The 27,622-nt window shown below is 39.6% G+C and overlaps 1 long non-coding RNA gene across 1 annotated transcript; it reads left to right on the forward strand.

The window, feature by feature from the left end:
• The first annotated feature begins 8,410 nt into the window (after positions 1 to 8,410).
• Positions 8,411 to 13,848, forward strand: LOC141567805 (uncharacterized). Its single transcript, XR_016021634.1, has 3 exons — positions 8,411 to 8,561; positions 11,506 to 11,560; positions 12,419 to 13,848. It is a non-coding gene; the product is annotated as an uncharacterized LOC141567805 (long non-coding RNA).
• Positions 13,849 to 27,622: the final 13,774 nt, after the last annotated feature.

The raw sequence follows: 27,622 nt of genomic DNA on the forward strand, positions 1-27,622 counted from the left end.
GAGGGATATCTCAGCTACGGAGGAGCAAACTATGTCAGCCCCACTACTGGCTTCCCAGCCCAGGGTTTCAGTACCAAGGAGAGAAACCTCTCTAAATTCTGGCTATGAAAACCAGAAGAGATTGTGGCTGAGTGAAATGGAGGACAGATGCAGTCACACGTGATACTCTTAAAGGGGCCACACATGGATTTACTCACTGGCAGACACACTTGCTCTGAGTCAAACACCGAGGCAGAATCTTAAAAGATGTCTGGGATGTATGGGGAGGATCTGAATTGTCTGGCTTCAGGGCAAGGGCTAGAGGGATATCTTTCTCCCTGACAGAGAAGCTGACAGAAGCTATTGTTTCTTTGTTGAGCCTTCCTCTTTCCCATGAAGGTGGTTGCCATATCTAAGTCTCAATCAACCTGGCTGATACAATTCATTCACGCTGATTCCCTGAGGCCCCACACAACTTTCAGGCCCACTCAAGTCACTTACAGTGGCTGTTCTGTATAAATGGCTTCACTTGGCTCAAGCTACAGACTTCCCTAAAAACTCTCAAAGGTTCACAAAACATGAACAGGCAGCACCTGGCTTTGGTGTGTCCCGTACCTCTGATTGAGCAGCACTAAGGCCAGTACTAGCAACAGCTGGCCTTGGTTTGTGGCTTGGCCTCTTGAGGGAGCTCCAAGTCCAGCACAGGTGGCAGCCATCTGCAGATTGCTTTGTGGCTCATTCCAGGTGGCGCCAAGCAGGGCACAGGCTGCAGCTGAAATGTGTCTGTGGTAGATGCCCTCCCAGGAGGTTCCAAGGCTTGCACACCCAGTGGCCAGCTTCAGACCCAGTGGGAGAATCACCCAGCCACCTCTGAGGACGAAACACCCAAAGGGCACATTGGAAAGGCACCAGAGACCTGCTAAGGTGAATTCTGCTCTGTATGGTCACCACAGATCCTCCACTGTAGCCACAGCCAGTCCTCACAACAAATCAGCCTGAGGCTCAATCCCTGCCATTGATGTGAAAACAGCAACCAAGGCTCAACTATATCAGAACGGCACACAAAATCCACACAAGGGGCACACCCAGCCCCGGTGATGAGGAAGATTGTGTGTCACTGATCCCACAGGATGCCTACTACATAAGGCCACTCTACTAAAACTAGGAGGCATAGCAGCCCTACCTAATACATAGAAACAAACACAGAGAGGCAGACAAAATGGGGAGACAAAGAAACAGGTCTTAAATAAAAGAACACAACAAAGCTCCAGAAAAAGAACTAAGTGAAATGAAGATAAGCAATCCATCAGATCAAGAAGTCCAAAGACTGATTATAAGGATGCTTAATTATCTCAAGGAGAACTTCAACAAAGAGATTGGAGAATGCTACTTCTAACATGTGACTTTAAATGTTGTATGCCACCCTCTTCAGGAACCTATACCATGTACATCTTATTAAAATAAATACAAATTTTCTGGGTTTAAAAAAAAAAAGAGACAGGAAACATAAAAATTGAAATAGAAAACATATAAAAAAGTCAGAAATAAAAAATTCAATACTGAAATGAAGAATACATTAGAGGAAAGCAACAGATTAGATGAAGCAGAGGATTGAATCAATGATTTAAAAGATATAGTAGCAGAAGACACCCAATCAAAACAGCAAAAAGAAAAAAGAATCCCCCCCAAAATGAGGATAGTTTAAGGGGCCTGTGGGACAGCTTGAAGCATACCAACAATTGCATCAAAGGGTACCAGAAGGAGAAGAAAGACAGCAAAGACTGGAATACTTATTAGAAGAAATAATGACAGAAAACTTTTCTAATCTGGTAAAGGAAATAAATATACAAGCTCAAGAAGCAGAGGGAGTCCAAAACAAGATAAACCCAAAAAAGCCCAAACCAAAAACACATCATAATTAGAAAGCCAAAGGTTAAAGACAAAGAGAGAATCTTAAAAGCAGCTAGAGAAAAGCAGTTAGACCTATAAGGGAGCTCCCATAAGACTGTGAGCTGATTTCTCAACAGAAACTTTGCAGGCCAGAAGGGATTGGCTGGAAAATTTCAAAATGATAAATAGCAAGGACCTAAACCAAGATTACTCTACCCAGTAAAGTGATCATTTAGAATCGAAAGACAGATAAAGAACTTCCAAGACAATAAAAAACTAAAAGAGTTCATCAACAGCAAACAAGAATTACAAGCAATCTTAGAGGGACTATTTTAAGATGGAAAAAATATCAAAAATATTAATAACAAAATAGCAATAACTACATATTAAGCAACAATTACTGTCAATGTGAATGGATTCAATGCTCCAATCAAAAGATAAGGTTTGAATGGATAAGAAAACAAGACCCTTCATATGCTGCCTACAAGAGACTCACTTCAGATCAAAAGAAACACACAGACTGAAAATAAAGGGATGGGAACAAGGTATTTCATGAAAATGGAAACAGAAAAAACCCCAAACAATTTGGGTAGCAATTCTTAGACCAGACAAAAAAGACTTTAAAACAAAGGCTATAACAAGAGACAAAGGAGAACCCAGTAACCCCTCTTCTAGGTTTTTATCTGAAGAAACCCAAAGCACTACTTCAAGGGGACATGTGAATCCATATGTTCATTGCAGTATTGTTTACAATGGCCAAGATGTGGAGGCAACTGGAGTGTCTATCAATGGATGAATGGATAAAGAAGAAGTGGTACGTATATGAAGATCTGACAATTAAGTTCGCAAACTTGTTGCAACAATGTTGCTAACCTTTTTTGATATCAGAAGGATTATTCATTATGAACTTGTACCAACTGGACAAACAGATAACCAAGTTTACTGTTTGAAAATGCTAAAAAGGCTGTGTGAAATATCTAGACCACCTGAACTTTTCACCAACAATCCATGGTTCTTGCATCACGACAATGCACCAGCTCACACGGCACTGTCTGTGAGGGACAATACACAAATAACTCTCTTGGAACACCCTCTCTACTCACCTCATCTGACCCCAATGCCTTCTTTCTTTACCTGAAGAAAAAGGAAATATGGAAAGGAAGACATTTTGATGGCATTCAGGACATTAAGGGTAATACAACAACAGCTTTGATGGCCATTCCAGAAAAAGAGTTCTAAAAATGCTTTGAAGGGTGGACTAGGTTCTGGCATAGGTGCATAGCTTCCCAAGGGAAGTACTTAGAAGGTGACTGTAGTGATATTCAGCAATGAGGCATGTAGCACTTTTTCTAGGATGAATTCACAAACTTAATTGTTATAGCTTATACTTAGAGATGGAAGCTATCATTAAATTATTTCTCCTCTCTGCCTAGCCAAATCCCTCTCACTCCTTAGAATCAAACTGAAGCCAGATCTTTTCCAAGAAGCTTCAGAGGCTTCCCTTCCCCTATCTTTGAATTTATTACACATGCATTGTCAACTGACACCTTTCTGAGAAAAGACGGCACATGAGGGCTATTATTCTCTGTGGAAACTACAAGAATATCCAAGACAATTTTTTAAGCCACATGGGGAGGCCTCCTCTTCTTCTCCACTGCAGATCACAGTGATGGAAGGTCTGCTCACCTCCCTACAATTCTATACCACCTTCTTGAGATTTTTTTCCCCATTGTGAGGGGTATAAATGATAAATGTCTAACTATTACAGTGTTTTGTACACATGAAACTAATTTAAAAATTTTTAACAAGATTGGTTGCGGATGGGTGATGAACATACAATGTAATATATAGATGATATATTGCAGAATTATACACCTGAAATCTATGTAACTTTACCAACAATTTTCACCCCAATAAACTTTAATTAAAAAAAAAAAAGATTGGTTGTGGAGTTGGACACAGTCTCTACAGTACCCACCCCTTTCTTGTGGCCACACAGAAAAACACAGGGGCCTTTATAACCCAAATATCTGCTGCCTGGATGTCTCCATAAAACTTTCTGGCACTAAGGGGGCAAAGATGGTGGGATAGTCTGCATCAATTTGAAAAATGCTCAAGCATGAATTAGCATCACCCCAGTATCTCAGCCCTCTCTGAAGAGCTATATATCCCAAGTCTTGCCTTGTTTTGATTGCCTGCTTTCAGTGCATTCTCTCTACCTCTGTTTTGTGTCTTTCCTCCTTCAGTCACTTTCTTCTCTCTGGCCCACATAAATACCAATGTCAGATGTAGATATTCAGCAATGAGATATGTATCACTTTTTCTAGGATGAGTTCGTGACTTAATTGTCAGACTTTGTATATAATGGAATATTGTTTGGCTATGGAAGGATGGGTTCTTGCTATCTGTGGTGCCATAGATTGATGTGGACGGTATTGTCCTGAGTGAAGTATGCCCAATGGAGAAGGACAGATGCAATGTGATTTCACTTGTATGTGGAATCTAAATAACAAAGTAAACAAACAAACAAAACAGAAACAAACTCATAGATACAAAGAATATTTTGATGGTTGCCAGATCAGAGGGGAATTAGGGGTAGGTGAAAAAGGTGAAGAGATTAAAAGTACAAACTTGTTGTGACATAGTTGTCATGGGGATGTAGGGTATAACATAAGGAATATACTCAATAATATTGTAATCTCTATGTATGATGTCAGATGGGTACTAGAATTACCAGGGTATATGGTAGGGGTTGGGGAGCAGGTGAAAAAGGTGAAGGGATTAAGAAGATGAATTAATAGTTAACAAAATAGTCATGGCAATGTAAAGTAAAACATAGGGAATATAGTCAATAATATGGTAATAACTATGTATAGTGGCAGGTGGGCACTAGACTAGTCAGGGGGATTACTTCTTATATTACACAAATGTCTAACCACTGTGATGTACACCTGAAATTAATATAAAATAATATTGAATGTCAACTGTAATAGAAAAATTAAAAAGGGGGTGTGTGAAGGGGAATAAGATGTTCTAATTTCCAGGTATAAAACAAATTAGTCATGGGGATGTAACATACAGTATGGAGAACACAACAATATTGCGATAGCATGGTACAGTGCCAGTTGGTTCCTGGACTTACAATGGTGATCACTTCTTTAGGTATATAAATGTTCAATAACTATTGTGTACACCTGAAACTATTATAATATTGTATGTTAGCTATATTTTAATAAAAATCATTTAAAAAATTTCTCAGTCACATTTGCAGTTTCCTCCATCATTTCATGCAAAACCACAGACATGTCCACAGACATTGCAGCTTTATTCAAAACCACAGACATGGTTTTCCTTGTCTATAAGTATTAAGCTAATTTTAAACCTTAAGGAGATTAGAAGCTGCCCATTATTCTTGTTAGAAATGAATTTGTTAAGCTGCTAATAAAAATATCTGCCAGATTTGACTGACATATGAATTTCCTGATGCTATCTAAAGTACCCTGTTCAAAGGGAACGCTTATATATGGACAGTTTACATTTCATAAGCTGCTAGATTGCTAGAAACATCACTCCTAGGAACAGAAGAAAGACAATTTCCATCTCCCTCCCACTTGAAGGTCCCTCTTGCCAGGCATCTCAGATGGCACTCACTCTATTTCCTCTGTCGACTGAAACATCCATTTATTCACTAAAAGTAAGTTGAGGAAATAGTGCACAAAGAATGGGTTTTAGAGTCAGGCACTCAGTTACTTCCTAACTTTGTAACCTTGGAAAAACTACCACATGAGCCTCAATTTCCTTATCTGTAAATGCTAGAATTATAGTGCCTGGAATTAATTTGATACATAATAGAACGTCAACAAAAATTAGTTATTTATTCTTTCCCATCACACCCCTTCTACTAGCTAGGGTTGGAGATACAAAAATTAATAAATCATAACCCTGCACTCTAGGTATGTGTAATACAATAGGAGAAAATATTTCTAAATGATTAATTTTCACAGTATATGTTGGTGAATCGATTAAGATCTCATCAGGAAACAGATGGTACCTCAAATTGGATAATTTTAGGGTCTAATAAAAGGACTATTTTCAAAGGTACGGTGAGAAAAACACAGGAGATAGTGCAGTGTCCCAGGGCTAAAAACAAATGTGGCACAGCCTTCCTCGCAGGTTGGAAGGGCTAGGGGAAGAGCAAGTACAATTACCTGGAAGGAAACAATGGAACAGTGGGGTGGTGGAACTGCCTCCTGCCAGCTTGAAAGGACAGAGCACATCTCTTTCCAATTCCAAACTCAGTGACATCACACTGATATCTTAAAATTGGTTTGGAAATGGGAGTATTTACACCACAGAAGTGGGAAAATACTACAAATCAGGGCTTCTCCAACTCCCAAACTAGTTGTTACCATTTACCACTACATCGCTAGGTACAACATTTGCTGGGGGAAGAAATCAGCCCAGAGTAACCTCACAGAAAGAAAAATCGGGGAATAAATACTCCAAATTTATTCTCCTTGTTCCTTCAGTTCTTCTGATGATGGCCAAACTCAATCAGAAGCTGGAAGTCAAGAGAGTCCATTTGCACCTATTCAGGCTGACTGCCGAGGTAACCAATAAGGTGGAGAGGATGAGACAGTAGATCTGAAGGAGAAAACAGAAGCATACAGTGCATGTAACAGAAGAGAGAATAAAGATCTATTGAAGTGTCAGAGAGGAAATAATATTTCCTGGGAAAGTTAGGGAAAACAGAGAGGAAATGGGTCTTGAAGAATGCGTAAGAGTTTGCCAAATGTGGAAGACAATGGACATTGCAGACAGGGAAAATGTGAAGGGGGGGAAAAGCTGAAATGCCTGACAATGCTGGAAAGCTGATATATTTAAAGATTAGCAGGATGGAACATAGCATTTGGGGTTGGGGGACTGGGAATTATGGAAGATGATCACAGTGAAAAGCATCTCAAAATGTTTCCAGTTTTTCCATCCTCAATGCCATGACCTTCATTGAGCCACAAGCAACTCTCACTTGGATGACCACAAGAACCCCTTCCAAACCACTTTCATACTATAGCCGAAGTGGCATTCCCAAAAGATAAATCTCATCTAGCTCCTCCTCTGCCTAGGAGCAAAGTGCTGCTCCTAAATGAATGGTTTTAAAGCCCTTCTTGTACTCTTCAGCTTCTCCTGCCCCATTCTACTGCTCGCCTCACCACCTTCTACTCCTCCAATTTCCAGAAGCAGAGAGTGGTTTCACAATTCCTTAAGTGGAACAGGCTTGCTCTCACCTTTCCTGTCCTTTACCTGGCCAACTTCATTTAATCTGCAGGTCTCAACCATGACATTACTCCCTCCTTGGACATCCCTGACTTCCCCTGCCACCCTACAAATCTGTTTCCTTACCGTGATACTCTATGCCATAATAGTCCTACTTTGGTACTTATAATCCTGAATTGCAGTTGCCAGCTCCCTACTCTGTCTCTCCCTTTAAACTCTAGAATCCTTAAAAATAGAGACTATATGTATTCAACTTTATATCCCTCAATAACTAACACAGAGTATAGTATATAGTAGGCACTCAAAAAATATTGATGAGATAAATCTCTAATGGTTAAATATCAGGCACAGAGACAAGCATCTTGATATTTGGTGATATCAATATTGATTTTGCTGAAGTATTCTCCTAGCTAACTATGAAAGGGATTGCCCCTCAGTCTGTCACTGTTAATCCAGCTTGGGCTGACTAATTCATAGAATATGTTGGCCATTGACCCTACTTATTGTTGCAAAGGGCACAAACAGTGACACAGGATTAGCCTAAAATGAGACTTATTGAGAAAAACACAAGCAGAGCAACAATGGAGTGCCTATAATTCCTGAAGCTCACAGACAGTGTGGCCAGCCCAGCACAGTAGATGCACCATGGAAAGTGCTCCAGAAGAGGGATCTGCACTCCAATGCTGCTGGAAATTTTTATCAAGAAGCTGGGAGGGCCATATGACCCAGCAATCCCTCTCCTGGGTATCTACCAAAAATATCTGAAAGCATTTCTCCATAAAAATAAATGTGCTCTAATGTTCATTGCAGCTTTATTTACAGTGGCCAAGACATGGAAACAACCAAAGTGTCCTTTGATAGATGATTGGATAAGGAAGGTGTGGTGTATACATACAATGGAATACTACTCTGCCATAAGAAAAGATGAAATAATACCATTTGCAACATGAATGGATCTTGAGATTATCATGCTAAGTGAAATAAGTCAAACAGAAAAAGTCTAGAACCATATGATTTCACTGATATGTGGGATATAAAACTGAAAACAATAAAGGAACAAGACAAAGAAACAAAATCTCATAAACATAGACAATAGTTTAGTGGTTACCAGAGGGTAAGGGGGGAGGGGATGGTAGATGAGGGTAAAGAGGAACAAACATATGGTGATGGAAGGAGAACTGGCTCTGGGTGGTGAACACACAGTGTGATATATAGATGATTTATTATAGATTTGTCCACTTGAAACCTATGTAACTTTTCTAGCAATTGTCACCCCAATAAACTTTAATTAAAAGAAGAAGAAGGAGGAGGAGGAGGAGGAGGAGGAGGAGCAGCAGCAGCAGCAGCAGCAGCAGCTGGGAGGAAACAACCATGGACTGAAGATACCTGACAAAGGAGTTTCTAGGCTGGGGGTCAGGGTGAGTATATCTAGTGACCTTGTCTCCTTCTGATGAGCTAGATCACTGCCAAGCTATTTAACAGAAGCATGAGATAGCCACCAGGGTTATCAGCTGACAAAATGTGTATTTTATCACCTGTGGCACTCCAAGATGCTGAAAGTTCAGTAAGAAGCACAATTCAAGTGCACAAAACTGTCTCAGCCACTCTACTTTTGGAGTCACAAAGTCAAGGCTATAGTTCAGCCTAGGCAACACAAGCCACAAACTTGGTAGGCTGGAAAGGTAGAGAAGCTCTTTTCCCAGTACAAACCAGGAGTTAAAACACTGAGGGTGTCCTCCTCGTGCATACAGTTACACTCTCAAGTGGTTTAAATTGAAGGACACTGTTCCAGTTACATATTGCTGCATAACAAATCATCCCAAACTTTACTGGCTTAAAATAGCAACAATCATTTTATAATCTCTGGGTCATTATTTGGGAGGTCCTTAGCTGGCTGCTTTTGGCTCTCTCATGCAGTTACAATCAGTTAATGGCTGGTTCTGGAATACGGTAGCTGGTGGCTAGCTTGGCATTTCTGTCCTCAGAAGTCTCAGGCTTTTCTATGTGGCCTTTCCACCTGGGCTAGTTTGGGTTTCCTTATAGCACAACGGTCTCAGAGCCTTTTGATTGCTTAAATGGCAGCTTAGAGATCCAGTGCAATTACTGCAGTGATCAATGCAGAAGCTACATCACCTTTTATGATCTAACCTTGGAGTCTCATGATGTCATAGTGACCACCGTTATTAGCTCAAGAAGAGAACTCTTCTGAGTGTCACATTGTAAGACCATGTAGGAGGGGAGATACTGTTGCAGCCATCTTTGGAACATACAGTCTGCCAAAGGCACCAATAACTTGCTGGTCTCACCTAATCTGGCCATGGTATCCAATTAGCACCAGTAATTTTCCATCAGTTACTATTTTTACATAAGTAAGTCCTCATGGAAAAGGGGTAGAGAATATTGGCCCAAAATGGCAGCAAGATGCTAGGAAGAAAGGAAAAATTTTTAACTTCTTGAAGCAACATAGTAAGATTTTTATTTTAGAACTATCACTCTACCTGTGTTGTGGAAAGTGAACTGGAGAAAACAAATCTAAGGAAAAGAGACTGTCATCTTTGCCTCTGATCTCTCTGTGTGCATTAGGCTTCTTGTTTTTAAAATGAGAAAAATAGTAGCATTTACGTCCAGGGATAATTTTGAGAATTAAATATAGGTAAGTTAATATAAGTGAGGTGCTTGTTATAATGCTTGGTACATAGCAAGTGTTTTTACACGCACACACACAAACACGTCTACTTGTTATTATCATATTCCTAATATACATCTGAGAGATGATGGTGGCTTAAACTCAGGAAATTGATGGAATTTAAATAATTATTTTGTAGAAGGTGAGAAAAGAGAGAATCAAGTATGACTACTATGTTTTGACTTTGAGCAAATAGTTGAATGATACTGGATAAGAAACACGGAGGGAGACAGCTTTCCCAGCCTCAGAGGCAAGCCTAAACATTCCCCAGGGCTTGCTTTCAAAATTCTGTCCTTGGTTGTTGAAGCTTTGAGAAGGTGACAAGTTTTTCAATTGCTCTAAGCTTCATTTCTTCATCTGCGAAAAGGAGATAACAATAAAATATAAATGTGCACTTAATGTTAATTTAACTCTATGACCTCAGCAAAAGAGGGAAAATAAGAGTAAGCATAAGAGGAAGAAGAACTTAAATTGTGTTCCCATAATTTAAACTATTCCACTAAGTGAGCATAGCTCTAAAATGAACTTGATAAGGAAGAAAAGAATCTGCTATTGCGTCAGTTGATTGGGTTCCCACAGTCTCCAATACTGTTTGCTTTTAAAGGTTAAATGTACGTCTGCTTTTCTCACATGATATGGCCCTAAATGAAACCCAGTACAATTAGGACCAGTCATCATTGATGAGTTGATCAAAATGCTATTAAAGAAAAAAATATTTTAAAATGAAATATATATATATACACACACATATATATTTCATTATATGTTTCATTATATATTTCATTTATATACAGATATATATACTTTAATCACTTGTTTTTACTTGAAACATATAAATATAAATTTATTATCATATGTTTGAATATAGAGCCAAGACTTTAAAAAATGTTAATTTCTTTATTTTTTCTTAATATGGATCCGCTGACTGGAGTTCCACATTATATTCCTAGACTAAATGTTAATATTTTTCAGTTTACAATAACAATACAACTTTGAGAGTAAAAACTAACAAGATTGTGACCAAAGAAATGAAAGAGGTGGTGTCATAGCTCAGATATATGTGAGTTTAAAAGATATTGTCCTTATCCAGTTACAGTCTGTGATCTGTGGGATGACAGCTCTCATTTCCTAAAGTGTGTTTTGTGCCTGCGCACCCTTCATGTTAGTTTCTGTCCTGACTGGCAGAGCCTGTCTTTCAGTTCAAACACTCTAGATTAGATTAACTGCTGCATTGGTATCGTTTTATCATATGTGCTTCCTATTTTGTCCCCTCTGGATTTTAATTGTAACTCAACTTCCAAATGAGCCACTAAATTGCTTCCCAAAGAAAGCACAAGATTATATAACTTCATTTCAAATTATCAGCTAAACAGACTACTCAGGAAACATCACTGAGGACACCAACAAAGGGTCCGAGTAACTCCCCACTACCAGCCAAAGGGAAAGCCAGACACTAGAAGACAAATGCAGGCACTGGAGTCAAAGACTCTGGACTGAAACATTCTGAGTCGACAAGAGTTACCATTGGACCTCAGGCAGGAAATGAAGCCATTTAGCCCAGCTCCAAGGGGCCATTCACCCCAGCTTTTGAGTTGTATGTTTTCATGTCTTTCCCTTTCCCCTAACCATTCTCCATTCTACCCATTCTTTTTTTTTCTGTTTTGTTTTTTTGTCAGCATTTGATTTTATTAAAAATTCAGAACAAGAAGCATCTTTCATGATATGGACAGGGTAAGTGATTATATAAAGACCATCAGTTATTCAATATTTACCTATAGTGTCCTAAGCTTCATTAGAAAGCTGAATTCCATAAGATTAATTATGTTTTAAGAATTATTTGGGTTTAAAAAATACTAGGTGAAATTAATCAACATTGTTAGAGATAAGAAAAATTTTGTCTTTTTTTAGACTACAAGAAAGATGTTGATGTTAATGAAAATGAATCCATAAATAGCACACTTGTATCAGTATCTTGAAGTATTTATTAATGTGATAAATGTCTTGGTTAAATAATTGAAGACAGATGGCAACAGTGGGAGTTAGCCTGTGATAGCAATTTTGTATCATCTTCTGGTGGTATAATTGATTAATTCTATCCATCACTGTAGAGTGAAGAGGCTATATTTCCTGCGATAATGACCATGGCACTATTTTAATTAATTTATACATTTTAACTTTGTATTATCTTTATAATAGATATTATTATTAATTATTATTCCCATTTTACAGATGAGGAAATGAAGGCACTGAGCACCTAAGTAACCTGCCCAAGTGCACATAGCTAGTAAGTGGCAAACTGGGATTTGAATCCAGGCATTTGGGCTCTGGAATCTGTAATTTTAATTACTAAAATTTTTCACCTTTCATAAATCTTTAGTCAGGCAGTGAAATTGGCTGATATTTCTGGTTTACCTTTTGTAATTTCACTTTTTTTTTGTAGGATTCTTTGTAGGAGAAAGGTAAATGAAGAGTAGTTTATCAACTCTTAATTATCTGTTGTTGTTTTTCGGTGGAGCAAGGATTCACACATAAATCTAGTGCCTTTTTATAGAAACTGATTTTGTTCTCTATGATTCTTCTCCTTTTCAGGGATAGCCCACCTCATGTTCCAGTGCATGAACTCTCAACAGATAGTCATAAGTGTGATTGCTAATATGACAACCACCATCCAGAGTCTCTTTCCAAATCTCCAGGTTTTCCCTGCGCTGGGTAATCATGACTATTGGCCACAGGTAAATTTGACCTCAACTTCCAGAAGTGCTTAAAGGATTTTACCCATCAGTAGTGTCAAAATTATGACAATAACTAGCTGATGGTAGGGTGTGGGAGTAGGGCTTATCGAGGCAGTGTGCTCTTAATGCCAACCATCAAGGATGGCAACATGAGTGTTTTTTTTTGGGGGGGGGTGATTTTAAAGTGACTCTTAGTAATTGATAAAATGTTATATCCATAGTGAGTTTTCAGAAGCACATTACTTAGTTTGTGAGCTATTAATTTTTGTTTTCTTTTATAATCTTCCTTAATTTCTTGTTTTTGAATAATTTTGTCATTCATTTGTATTTCCATGATAAGGTTAGCAAGGAAGGTTAACGCTGACAAATGCTTACATTTTTCAGAATTTCAGTGAGACATAGAAAGCTCTCCACACTCTAACCTAATCTAAGCTAGTCTGTGATTAAAAACTTTAAAAACATAGCAAGCTATTGTAAGAACCAAAGAGGGAGGTCCATGTTCAAGTCCAGCTTATCTATTTAAGGTATGATTCAAGGCAGACACTGTTCAGAATACGTAATGCTTATTTACCTGGTCTTCAATTTATCAGAGTAGTCATTTGTTAAGTAACCTGTGCATAACAGCTGGATACCAACCCTGGTTATATGGTCTTGTTATAGTAGTCATTCTACCCATTCTTAATCCCTCCCTTTGTCTCTCATTCTTACAGAGTTAACTCTCTGTTTTCCATTCTGGGGCTAAATACAAATAGGGATGTTGTAGGTTACCCGATGTCTTGAGTACAAGTTGTCCTCAGAGCGTAGTTGCTGTCCTGGTTAACATGTTGCTTGACTACAGCTCATCATTAACCCTCAACTCGGTGTCTGGTTCTTTGCCAAGCTCAGTGCATTTCCTCGTTTCCTCCTCTGCATTCCCACAACTACCTCATTAGGCCAAGTCCCATCATCTTAAGCAATAGCCTCTTCAGTGGGTTCCCAGCAACCCACTCCTTTTCCACATTGTCATTCAAGTTCAGTTTCTATTTCATGATGTCAAGTTCGTTTCTCAAAAACTTCAGTGGTTCTTTGGGTAGATACCCAGGAGAGGGATTACTGGGTCATATGGCAATTCTATTCGTAATTTTTTGAGGAACCTCCACACTGCCTTCCATAACGGCTGCACCAGTCTTGGGGATCAAATATATGGTGATGGAAGGAGAACTGACTCTGGGTGGTGAACACACAATGGGATTTATAGATGATGTAATACAGAATTGTACACCTGAAATCTATGTAATTTTACTAACAATTGTCACCCCAATAAATTTAATAAAATAAAATTTAAAAAACAAAACAAAACAAAAAAAACTTCAGTGGTTCTATTACTCAGGATGGAGTCTCAGTTTTCCAACAAGACATAACAAGCCCTGAAAAGTCTGCCTCAGAATACATGTCCAGCCTCATCTTAGGCCACTCTTCCTCCCCAACACTCCTCACTTGAACTCCAGTTTAAATGGGCATACCCATTTAAATTGGTCCTTTATCCAAATTGTTCATGCTGTTGCTTTCTTTCTGAAATGTGCTTCTCCCCAACTCCATGATGAATTCATCCATCACGATCCAGGTTAAATGGCATCTTCCTGGATTCATTCACTCATGCATTCATTCACTAAAGCCCAGCTTTTTGCCAGGCACTGCCCAAGGTTTGGTAATGCATTGTCAGTGGAACTGGCATGCAAAGTTCATAACAAAGTGAGAGAAACAGACCTCAAACAACATTCACACAGACAGTGTAAGATTGAAACTGTGACAAATCTGAAAAAGAAAAGAAGTGCTGTTAGCAGAGCAAACTCCACTTGCAAAGGCCCTGGGTGGGAATTGGGGGGACACCAGCAAATAGGAGAGAACAAGAACAAGCTAGGTTGAGGAGAAGTGAGCAATACACTGAATGTGTGTGAATGAAGCTGATAGAGGCCAAACCACATGAGGCCTTGATATCCGTAAAGATAACTTTTATTTATTTATTTTGAGAACAATGGGAAAACATTGCAGAGTTCTCAGTGGAAGGATGACTGGATAAGTTTTGCTTTCCGAAAAGATTCCTTTGGTTGCCACCTAGAGAATGGATGCACAAGAGGCTGAGTGAAGAATCACTAATGAGGGAATTAAATATAATTCCTTAACCATACAAGGTAAGAATTAAGTTCACAAACTCATCCTAGAAAAAGGGCTACATACCTCATTACTGAATATTGCTACAGTCACCTTGGAAGTACTCCCCTTGGTAAGCTATGCACTGATGCCAGCACCTAGTCCACCCTTCAAAGCAATTTTGGAACTCTTTTTTTCTGGAATGGGCACCAGAGCTGTTGTTGTATTACCCTTGATATCCTGAATGACATCAAAATGTCTTCCTTTCCATATTTCCTTTATCTTCAGGTAAAGAAAGAAGTCATTGGGGGCCAGATCAGGTGAGAATGGAGGATGTTCCAATACAGTTATTTGTTTACTGGCTTAAAACTCCCTCACAGACAGTGCCGTGTGAGCTGGTGCATTGTCGTGATGCAAGAGCCATGAATTGTTGGCAAAAAGTTCAGGTGGTCTAACTTTTTCACACAGCCTTTTCAGCACTTCCAAATAGTAAACTCGGTTAACTGTTTGTCCAATTGGTACAAATTAATAATGAATAATCCCTCTGATATCAAAAAGTTTAGCAACATTGTTGCAATAAATTCACGAACTTAATTGTCAGACCTCATATACCAACTGATACTACTAAAAAGATTCCTACTCTAAGCTGCACAGTATTGAAAACCGTCTTGGAATCTTGTATCTGCCATGCGTAATCCACAAGTTAGATAAACTAGGTGTGATAATGATGAATTCCTCCTTGCTTATCATCTGGTCCTGACCAGGAGACTTCTATTCCAGCATCTCTGTGCATGTTCCCCCTAACTCCAGCATCATTTAGCCTCACATTAAAGAAAAATTGCCATCTTCCTATCAGATTATCTAAACAAAGAAATATAATCAATTATTTGCATATACTTAATCATTATATATTTCTGTTTTGACATAGTCATTTTCTTCTAGTAACAAAAATGTTATGTTTCTTATATATGGTTCTTAAGATGACATAATAGTTAATATTCATAAATATTTGCATGTTTGGCATCATTAATATTACAAAGAAAAAATTTTACTTGCAAATTTTGTTCTTTGCATGAAACTTCAGTTATGTTAGTTGCCCAAATACACAAACATACACACACACACACACATACACATATATAGCAGGAAGAAATATAAAGTATTTGTAGCACACTAATAATATGAGACATCAAGCAGCATGCAGTAGTCATACCCTTACAACATCTGCTTTCAGACCAAGAGGTACAGAGTTACTATTTACCACAGGGAAGTAGTTGCTCCCATCATCAATCCAGGAGAGGAAATGAAAAGCTGATTTTTTATTCCAAATCTGAAAACAAATATAGCTAATATAGATACAGAAAAGTAAAAAGAAATGTCCAAGTCTTGAGTTTGAAATAAAAAACCTAGTGTAAGGAAAAGGATACTGATACATATTTTCAAAGCAGGGAGGCTGGCCTCCACCCTAATTCCCCACCCCAACACCACCACCTACTCCCTGCTGCCATTCCAAAAGGGTTTGAGCATGTGAAAAGAGGATAGATAAAGGAATCCAACTAAGATTGAAAGATAAAAGAATGAGCAACTGGGAAGTTTTGACTCTTTTCCACCTCTGGATGAATTAGGGGCTTGAAGGGAAGGAACCAAGGCACTTTCCTGTGATGTTTGAAATGTCTGGGTGGGAAAAATACTGCTAATACATTTCCCAGGTATAATTGGAGAGTGACAGTCTTTTCAAACTTATCCAGCCTCATGAGACTTGAAGGAAACAAGAGTGTAATGGCATGTGCACAAAGACATGAGAGGTGGCCCACTGTCATCATCAGCCTTAAGCAAGGCATAGAGATTTGCGGATATCTTATGGGCCCAAAGTGAAGACAACCCAATGAGCAATTTTCAGAGCCTGCCCGGGGGGAACCCCAAAAGGGAGGAGGAGAAGAATGTAGCCACATGTGGGATTCCTCCAGGTATCGGCCAAAGCAGGATAATAGACTACAGGAACATCAGTAGACAGAAAATGGATATGACGTCTTTCTGTTTTCGACATCATGGGAGTAACTTCGCTCCTCTCTATGTAATTTAGATGTTAGAATAGGAGAAAAGGAGAGAAAAGAACCTTTCATGGGTAAAAAAGTCTTGATACAGTTGAACGCTGAAGTAATTAGACTATGAACTGCACTATGTCCAATTTATAGGTCTTGACCAAGAACTTAGTACATTGAACATGTTTAACTTGAAAACAAGCGGAAGACTCAGAGGCCGAAAGTGAAATCAGTCTAGAAATAAAGTTACTCTTTGAAACAAAAATATATGACCATGCAATTAATACCAATTACATGTATATGTCACACACTATAGAATAATACAGTAATTTCTTAGACACACGATTTTTGGCTTGAATCCATTAGAGGTGAGGGAATGAGATGTAAGCATGATAAGAAGGAATGTTCAGAAGGACCATTTGATAGAGAATATAAGCATGATATAATGACAGCATTTGGTTTGCCAAGAGCCAGAAAACATTATGATTGAACCAGATAATTCAAGAGTTTGAAGTGTCAGTTTGTTAAAAACCAACCCCTACTTCTGCAATAGCAATCCAATGGAGGGGAATAAAAAGTTGATTTTTTTCACTCTAAATCTAAGAAAAAGTATAGTTGATTTACAAGTGTAAAACAAATTCCTCTCAACAGAGTCCTGACCCTTCCATACATCCACCTTAGTTGTTGGGAAAAGTGCCACTTTAAAGAATCACAGTAACCTACTCAGGCTGCAGACAAAGAAGACAATTTTGCTTCCAAATCCATTGGAGTTAACCAGTATTTCTTTCTTTCTATACTTTGAAGATGACAATATATATGTTAATTATATTTATTTTTTTCAAAGCTAACAAATGAAAGCTGCAACTCCCTCCATCTTGGTTAGTTGTTTTTAGTGCCGCAAATCACCACTTTACCTCCTCTCGTGCTGGCTTCTGTCCACTGGAAATCATGCAGGATGAAGTACTAATGGGCGGGAAGGAGAAGGTTTTGTGGTGGGGAAGGAAGAGAGGAAGAACGTGCCTGGCTGGGGTTGGAATCAAAACATTCATATTAGGGAGCATCATCTGCAATCCAAAGTGCCACTTCTCAGGAATGGCTCCTAAGGGCAATGCAGAAACAGCAAACGATAAAGAAGCAGATACCAGCCAGTCAGCAGGTAGAACAGGTAGAGAGAGATGGGCATCTCCAGTGTCAAGATGAAATCAATTGGTCACTCATGTATTCTTTAAAGAAAACTAACACACTGCCTGAAAGGGCCCATGCAGCTCTTGAAGTGAGAAATATTCCTGGATTGTTATTATTTATCTGGAGCTCCAGGTGTATATTGAGCTCTGTAATATGTACCATGTACCAAAACAAAGCAGAGACCTTGACCTAAAGAGTTGACCCTCTAAAGGCACATTTGGGTACAGTTATACTCCATGAATTGGCAAAGCAGAAAACAAACACAGCACTGACAGACACTGAGGAATAGATCTTTGCCAAATGTGTCAGATCTTTCGGAAACAGGAGGGCTATTAGGAGAGTTGTGGTTTTTGTTTTGCGTTGTATTGAATTTTTTAAAAAAAAAAAGACAAGTAAAAAAGAAGAATCTACTGTTAATAAGGATTTGAAGAGATCTTAACAGTCTAGAGCCATAGGCTATATATAGAAAGATGACTTTAAATAAGATCTACATTTGGGTACAAAATAAAATGACAGTTTATGAGCTGACTACAAGTTACTACCACCAACATGTGTTGTGCTTCAACTCCCCAAACAATAAGTTGAGCTCTGAGATGTCATCAAAATGGCGGTGTGAGGTGAGCCCCTGGAAATCTCCCCTGGAATTTACAACAAACTGAACAACAATAATCCACAAAGGACTCGCTGCACAGAAGACAGGCAACACGAAGAGGCTTAATACTGGAAGGGAGAAGTACAGAGATGGGACTGCGCGGGCACAGGACACAGACCTAGCTCAGAGCTCCAAGCCCATTGCATCCCAGAACTACCGCAACTGCAAGAGAGAGAAGAACACCAACTGCTAGGGCTCCATTTATGGCCCACAGGGCTGAGGGGACAGCATATAACATGGCTGAACCCAAGGCTCACGACAGAGACCCCAGAGCAAACACTGAGGGAAGAAGGCTGAAAACAGTGGTGTGGGGACAGAGCCCCAGAGAGCAGTTTCCAGGCTCTCGGCCTCATATGGAGGGGTGCTGACTTGGGTGGTAGATGGCCGTCAGCTGTGGCTCGTTGGCCGTCAGCTATAACCATTGAGCCATTGACCACTAATATGACTGCTGCGGCTACGGAGGGAAGAGGAGCAGAGTTGAGGAGAGTGGAGGAGAGTCGGCGGTCGGTTGGCAGAAAAGCGGACAGCAGGTCGCACATCATGTGAACCCAGCCTCCAGTGAGACCACAGTGGTATGACTTCCCTACCTATGGCTGCGTGGGTGTTCCTTTTGCGCCTAGCCACATCCTGCGTTCTTATGTGGGGGAGTAGAGACCCTGCAGGCCACCCTTCACGACAAGTGGTTTAAGCCCTCACTGCCACAGAGAACAGAAGCCTTAGGCACTCAGACTAACCGCCCCCTCCCTACCTTCCAAGAGCTCGCCCCGCCCCAACCTGCCCAGTGCTAGAAGCGGAATAGTAGCAGTGTCAGATCAGAAGAACAGAATATTTGCAGTTCTGAGAACTGTGGTCCACAGACATAAATTTGCAGCCCAACTAGTACAGGCAAAGGGGAGGGAGCTGTGGAAGCAGGACCGGCTGTGGTGGTGGTCGCCGCCATTGCTCTGGCCACCTCTCACAACTCACCCCGCCTCTGTCCCCACCTATTTGGGTGGATCCCTGCAGAAGTAAACAGAGCTGCTGAAACACACAGGCTCTGAATCTTGTGCAGGAAGAGCTTTGGAACTTCAAAAGCTCTCCTCCACATACCCACATGGACGCAGGGCCCTATGTTTCAAGTGAACTGTTAAATGAGGAGAAGCCCACCATCCAGGGAATCCCCCCATTGTATGAGAAGCTGGAATAGTGCAGAGAAAATATAACACTATAATGTGAGAGAGAAAAAAAGGCTGTCATCGGAGAGAAACATTCTACCAACACGTACTAGAAAACAAAAGACAGACCTCTTCCTATCAGCCTGTTGCAGAACCCATGCCTATAGATGCCTAGGAAGAGAAAAAGAAATAATTAATTGCCATGAATAACCAAGGCAACAAGACAGACCAGAAAGAAAGTGAAAATTCTCCAGAAAATGAACTTAAAGATATAGAAATATGTGACTTAAATGACAGAGAATTCAAGATTGCAGTTCTGAAAAAATACGAGATGCAAGAAAACACAGAAAGGCAGTTTAATGAACTCAGAAACACAATCAAAGAACAACATGAACATTTTATCAAAGAGACTGAAATTTTAAAGAGCATCAAACAGAATTTCTGGAGATTAAGAACTCAATAGAAGAAATGAAGAATGAAATAGCCAGCTTAGGTAGTAGAGTTGACCAGATGGAGGAAAGAATCAGTGACATCGAAGACAGAAACCTGGAAATGACATGAATGGAAGAAGAAAGAGACTTGAAACTTAAAAGAAATGAAAGAACTCTACAAGAACTTTCTGACTCCATCAGAAAGAGCAATATAAGAATAATGGGCATATCAGAAGGAGAAGAAAGGGAGAAGGGAACAGATAGTATATTCAAACAAATAGTCAATGAGAATTTCCCAAACTTGTGGAAAGAACTATATCCTCGAATCCAAGAAGCAAATAGAACACCTAATTACCTCATCCCAAACAGGTCTCCTCCAAGGCGCATTGTATTGAAGCCATCAAAAACCAATGACAGAGTGACATCATAGGAATGGCAGAAGCAGGGCACATTTTTTGAGTTCACCTCCAGATCTTATCAGAAATAGGACATTTATAACCCATTAAAGGACTCTCTGCTCATCACGCAGAACAGCTAAGAGACTTGTGCAAGGATTACTTGCAGGTGGGGAAAATTGGGCGAGCAGGGGAAGAGGGAAGGGAGTGGAGTGGAGATGCGGCCCGCACCTGTGGCTGTGGGGACGGCCCGCATCTGCTGCTGTGGGGACCTGGCCTGAATCTGCGGCTGTGGAAATGCAGCCAGCATATGCAGCGGTGGAAACACAGCCCACATCTACAGCAGTGGAAATGCGGCCGACATCCACAGCTGCAGAGACGCAGGGGATCCCAGGATGGAAGAGAGAACAGAAAAGCCAGGAGATGGGCTCTTTCCTTTCGTCCCACAGCTGATCTCTCCCACCGAGGGGGCAGCAAATACAGCATTTGAGGCAATAACTTCAGTTGATACCTCCAGTTAAGCCCTAGGCCGGACAAAGGACACAAACTCCATACCTGGGCCCCTCCCCCCACTCTTCCAATCCTACCCCCACCCTTCCAGAGATTTGAACTGGCCCCTGAACTGAGGAGTGGTGTCAGATTGCAGAGGAGCCTTGGTGCTCGGGCTCTGGGAAGACTGGCGGGTGGCTCTATCCCAGGTAGGAGTCTGGGAGGAGTGTGGTTTTTGCTGGGCTAGGAGAGAGAGGACTCCTCCGCCCCCAGCCACCATCTTTTCTAGCCTGCAGGAAGAGTGTGACACAGCTGGGCTGAGAAAAAGAAGACCCCTCCATACCCAGCCCCCACCCTTTCTGGCCTGCCAAGGCAGGGCAATTACAACTGCGGAGGCACTCCCAGGGATCAGCAGTAAGCGGCAGAAGCAGCTCCCAGCTTTCAGCAGCTCAGAAATCTCCCGCCTGACACACACACACACACACACACACACACACACACACACGAAAAAAGTACCCTAAGACTCAGGAGAACTGGACACAGGGCTGGTGGTGCTACTCTCAGTGTGCATATATGCAGGCAAGGGCAGAAACTGCACTGGCTTTGTGAAAACTATCGTCCAGACCCCTCAGCCCCACGCATCTAAATCTGCAGTCCCAATGTCACTCTGGGAACCAAGTGACCGGCTCTGCCTGCACAATACACAGAGGACTCTTTCGTATAGCAGAGGACAACCTGGAGATTACTTGGTGGCCTTAAGCCAAGACTGGCGCTGCTTTCTGTTTTGTTTTGTTTTGTCTTTATATCTTTGATATCTTTGCCTGTGTTGAGTGGGGGTTGTCGGTTGTTTTTACATGTTAATGTATTTGATTTTTTCTTTGTTGTTGTTGTGCTTGGTGATTTGCTTTGTTCTGAAATTGCCCTACCAGGGCCCAGCTTAAGAGGCACAAGACTCAACATACCCAGAGGCCAACTGCAGACCAAACCAGAGTACTACTGGGTTTGACCTACAAATGACACACCCAGAGGGAATTCTCTACAGGCACAAGAGCCCATAGAGGCCAAAACACATTTAAACAGTCAACCCTCACACAGCAGAACACCTGGTCGTGGGCAGAGGCCAGTCTCACAACTAGTCAGCCTAGGAGTTAACCCCACCTACTCACAAGCGAAAAGCAATTAAAGATCTTCTTTAACAGGACAATATACACAACACAAGAGTCACCTTTGGAGCACATGCAGAGAACAACGCAGTAGTGCCAGTCAAATATAAAGGACACATACTACATAAGATAACCCAGCAAGAACTAAGAACTCTAGGGGATCTACCTAATACATCGAAGCAAACACAGAGTCAGCCAGAATGGGGAAACAAAGAAACATGTCACAATTAAAAGAACAGAAGAGACCTTCAGAAATGGAACAAAATGAAACAGAGGTAACCAACCTATCAGAGACAGAGTTCAGAACACTGATGATAAGAATGTTTAAGGAGCTTAGAGAAAACATCAAGAAGGATAGAGAAATCATAACGAACAACCAGTTAGAACTGAAGAATACAATTACCGAAACAAAGAACTCACTTGAAGGAATTAACTGCAGGTTAGATGAAGCAGAGGATCGAATCAGTGACTTAGAAGACAAGTTAGCAGAGATCACCCAAACAGAACAACAGAAAGAAAAAAGAATAAAAAAACAATGAAGATGGTTTAAGAGACCTATGGGATAGCATCAAGCGCAACAACATGCGCATCATAGGAATAGCAGAAGGTGAAGAGAGAAAGCAAGGGATTTAGAACATATTTGAAGCAATAATGTCTGAAAACTTCCATAACCTGATGAAGGAAACCAACATACAAGCCCAGGAAGTGCAGAGAGTTCCAACCAGGATAAACCCAAGTAGGTCCACACCAAGACACATTATAGTTCAAATGGCAAAGGTTAAAGACAAAGAGAGAATCCTAAAAGCAGCAAGAGAAAGACAGAGGGTTACATACAAGGGAACTCCCATAACAGTATCATATGACTCTTCTGCAGAAACATTGACGGCCAGGAGGGAGTGGCAGCAGATACCCAAAATGATGGAAAAAAAAGGCCTACAACCTAGATTGCTTTATCCAGCAAGGCTATCATTTAAAGTTGATGGAGAGATAAAGAACTTCCTGGAAAAGAATAACCTAAAGGAATTTATTACCACCAAGCCAGCATTGCAAGAAATACTGAAAGGACTTCTGTAAATAGAAGAAACATGAAAACAATCTAACTACAAATTTAAAAATGGCAATAACTATGTACCTATCCATAATGACTTTAAATGTAAACAGATTAAATGCTCCAATCAAGAGACATAGGGTGGCTGAATGGATAAGAAAGCAAGACCCTTGTATATGCTGCATACAAGAGACTCACCTCAGATCAAAAGACACACACAGGCTGAAAGTGAAGGGTTGGAATAAGATATTTCATGCAAATGGAAATGAGAAAAAAGCTGGAGTTGCAATACTTCTTTCTGACAAAATAGACTTTAAAATGAAGAAAATATTAAAAGACAAAGATGGACACTATATAATAATAAAGGGATCGATCTGACAAGAGGACATAACCCTAGTAAACATCTGTGCACCCAACATGGGAGCACCTAAATGCATAAAACAGATATTGACTGACATAAAGACAGAGATCAACAGTAACACTATCACAGTAGGGGACTTCAACACACCTCTGACAACAAGGGTCAAGACCTCTAGATGGAAAATAAATATGGAAAGAGTGGTCTTAAGTGACACATTGGACAAGTTAGATTTAATCGATATTTTCAGAGTATTTCACCCCAAAGCTGCAGAATACACGTTCTTCTCAAGCGCACATGGAACATATTCCAGATAAACCACATGTTAGGCCACAAAACCAGCCTTGATAAATTTAAGAAAATTGAAATCATATCATTGTCTTCTCTGAACACAGTGCTCTGAAATTAGAAATGAGCTACAGGAAAAAACTGGCCGGCACACAAATACATGGAGCCTGAATAAAATGTTTCTAAATAATGAATGGGTCAACAATGAAATCAAGAAGAAATCAAAAGATATCTCTAGACAAATGAAAATGAAAACACGACGACCCAAAATCTATGGGATACAGTGAAAGCAGTCCTATGAAGGAAATTCATAGCAATGCAGGCCTACCTAAAGAAACAAGAAACATCACTAATCAACAGTTTATCTTCACACTTAAGGGATCTGAAAAAAGAACAGCAAAATAAGCCCAAATGGAGTACAAGGAAGAGATAATAAAGATCAGAGTGGAAATAAATGAAATAGAGACCAAACAAACAAACAAACAAAATACAAAAGATCAATGCATCCAAGAGCTGGTTTTTAGAGAAGATGAATAAAATCGACAAACTTTTAGCCAGACTCATCAAGAAAAAGAGAGAGAGGACCCAAATTAATGAAATCAGAAATGAAAGAGGAGAAGTGACAACAGACACGGCAGAAATACAAAAATTTTAAGAAACTACTATGAACAACTATATGCCAACAAATTTGACAATCTGGAAGAAATGGTCAGTTTTCTAGAGGCGTACAACCTTCCAAGGCTAACTCAAGAAGAAACAGAAAACCTGAATAGACTGATTACCACCAGGAAAATTGAATCAGTAATCCACAATCTCCCAACAAACAAAAGCCCTGGACCAGATGGTTTTACAGGTGAATTTTACAAAACGTTCAAAAAAGAATTATCACCTATTCTTCTCAAGCTCTTCCAAACAATCCAGAAGGAGGGAAGACTCCCAAACACTTTTTATTAAGCGACTATCACCCTGATCCCAAAATCAGACAAAGACACCACAAAAAAAGTAAACTACAGGCCGATATCTCTAATGAACATAGATGCAAAAATCCTCAACAAAATATAGGCGTACAGAATTCAGCAATACATTGAAAAGATCATACACCATGATCAAGTGGGATACATCCCTGGTACGCAAGGGTAGTTTAACATCTGCAAATCAATTAATGTGATACACCACATTAACAAAATGAAAAATAAAAATCACATGATCATATCGATAGATGCAGAAAAAGCATTTGATAAAATCCAGCAGCCATTTACAATAAAAACCCTTAAGAAAGTGGGAATAGAGGGATCATATCTCAACATAATAAAGGCCATATACGATAAACCCACAGCAAACATCATACTCAGTGGGGAAAAGCTAAAACCATTCCTCCTAATATCAGGAACAAGGCAAGGTTGCCCACTTTCTCCACTTCTATTCAACATAGTGCTGGAAGTTCCAGCCACAGCAATCAGACAAGAAAGAGAAATAAAAGGCATCCAAATGGGTAAGGAGGAAGTAAAATTGTCATTATATGCAGATGGCATGACACTATATATAGAGAACACTAAAGACTGCACCAAGAAATTATTAGAGCTGACAGATGAATTTAGTAAAGTAGCAGGATACAAAATTAATATTCAGAAATCAGTTGCATTTGTATATACCAATAATAAAACATCAGAAGGAGAAATTAAAAAAAAATCCCATTTACAATTGCTCCAAAGACTATAAAATACTTGGGAATAAATTTAACCAAAGAAGTAAAAGATCTGTACTCAGAAAATTATAAGACACTGAAGAAAGAAATGAAAGAAGATACAAATAGATGGAAACACATACCATGTTCATGGATAGGAAAAATTAATATAGTTAAAATGTCCAATCTGCCTAAGGCAATATCCATATTCAACGCAATTCCTATCAAACTACCAATGATGTTTTTCACAGAAATAGAACATGTAATCCTAAAATTTATAAAGGACCATAAAAGACCCCGGATAGCCTCAGCAATCTTGAGAAATAAAAACAAAGTGGGAGGTATAACAATACCTGACATCAAATTATACTACAAGGCTACAGTAATCAAAACAGCATGGTACTGGCATAAAAACAGACACATAGATCAATGGAACAGAATAGAGAGTCCAGAAATAAATCCATGCCTATATGGCCATTTAATCTACAACAATGGAAGCAAGAATGTACGGTGGGGTAAAGACAGTCTATTCAATAAATGGTACTGAGAGACCTGGACAGACACATGCAAAAAAATGAAGCTGGACCACCTCCTTACACCATATGCAAACATAAATTCAAAATGGCTTAAAGACTTAAATGTAAGATCTGAAACCATAAAATTTCTAGAAGAAAATATAGGAAGAAACTTCACAGACATTACCCGGAGTAAGATTTTGCTGATATATCTCCTCGCGCAAGGGAAGTAAGAGAAAAAATAAACATGTGGGATTACATCAAATTAAAAAGTTTTTTCACAGCAAAGGAAACCATCAATAAAACAAAAAGGAACCCTACTGAATGGGAAAAGATATTTGCCAATGATATATCTGATAAGGGGTTAATATCACAAATTTATAAAAAACTCAACTCAACTCCAAAAAACAAACAACCCAATTAAAAAATGGGCAGAGGACATGAAGAGACATTTTTCTGAAAAGGACATACAGATGGCAAACAGACATATAAAAAAATGCTCAAACTCACTAATCATTAGAGAAATGCAAATAAAAACCACAATGAGACACCACCTCACCCCAGTCAAAATGGCTATCATCAATAAATCAACAAACAACAAGTGCTGGAGCAGATGTGGAGAAAAGGGAACGCTTGTGTACTGTTGGTGGGATTGCAGATTGGTGCAGCCACTGTGGAAAACAGTATGGAGGTATCTCAAAAATCTGAAAATGGAACTACCTTATGATCCAGCAATTCCACTCCTAGGTATCTATCTGGAGAAATGCAAAACTCTAATTCAAAATACTTCATGCACTCCTATATTTATTGCAGCACAAAAATCAATAGCCAAGACATGGAAACAATCGAAATGCCCATCGGTAGATGACTGGGCGGGGGGTGGGGGGTGGGAGATGAGGGTAAGGGGGATCGAATATATGGTGATGGAAGGAGAACTGACTCTGGGTGATGAACACACAATGGGATTTATAGATGATGTAATACAGAATTGTACACCTGAAATCTATGTAATTTTACTAACAATTGTCACCCCAATAAATTTAATAAAATAAAATTGAAAAAAAAAAAAAAAGAAAGAAATCTTACCATTTGCAACAACATGGATGGACCTAGAGAACATTATGTTAAGTGAAATAAGTCAGACAGAGAAAGACAAATACCATATGATCTCAGTTATATGTGGAATCTAAAGAAAAGAATAAGTGAATGAACTAATCAGAAACAGTTTTGGAGACATAGAGGAAAAACTGAGGATTGCTAGGTGGGAAGGAGGTGGGGATAAGTTGGAAGGTGAGGGGATTAGAAAACAGTCAGTAACCACAAGATGGTCACGGAATTCTGAAAATTAATTTGGGGAATGTAATCAATAATGTTGTAAAGATTTTGTAGCGTATCGGATGGACACTTGTTTCATTAGGGAGACCACCTCAGGGATGATGTAGATGCTTGTTCACTGCATTGTACACCTGAAAATGAAGCTGAACAATAATGAATGTCAACTATAAGTTTGTATGTATGTGTATATAT

Source organism: Rhinolophus sinicus, chromosome 6 (genome assembly GCF_057876585.1).
Source record: "Rhinolophus sinicus isolate RSI-liver-muscle chromosome 6, RSI-T2T, whole genome shotgun sequence".
Classification (NCBI taxonomy): Eukaryota; Metazoa; Chordata; class Mammalia; order Chiroptera; family Rhinolophidae; genus Rhinolophus; species Rhinolophus sinicus.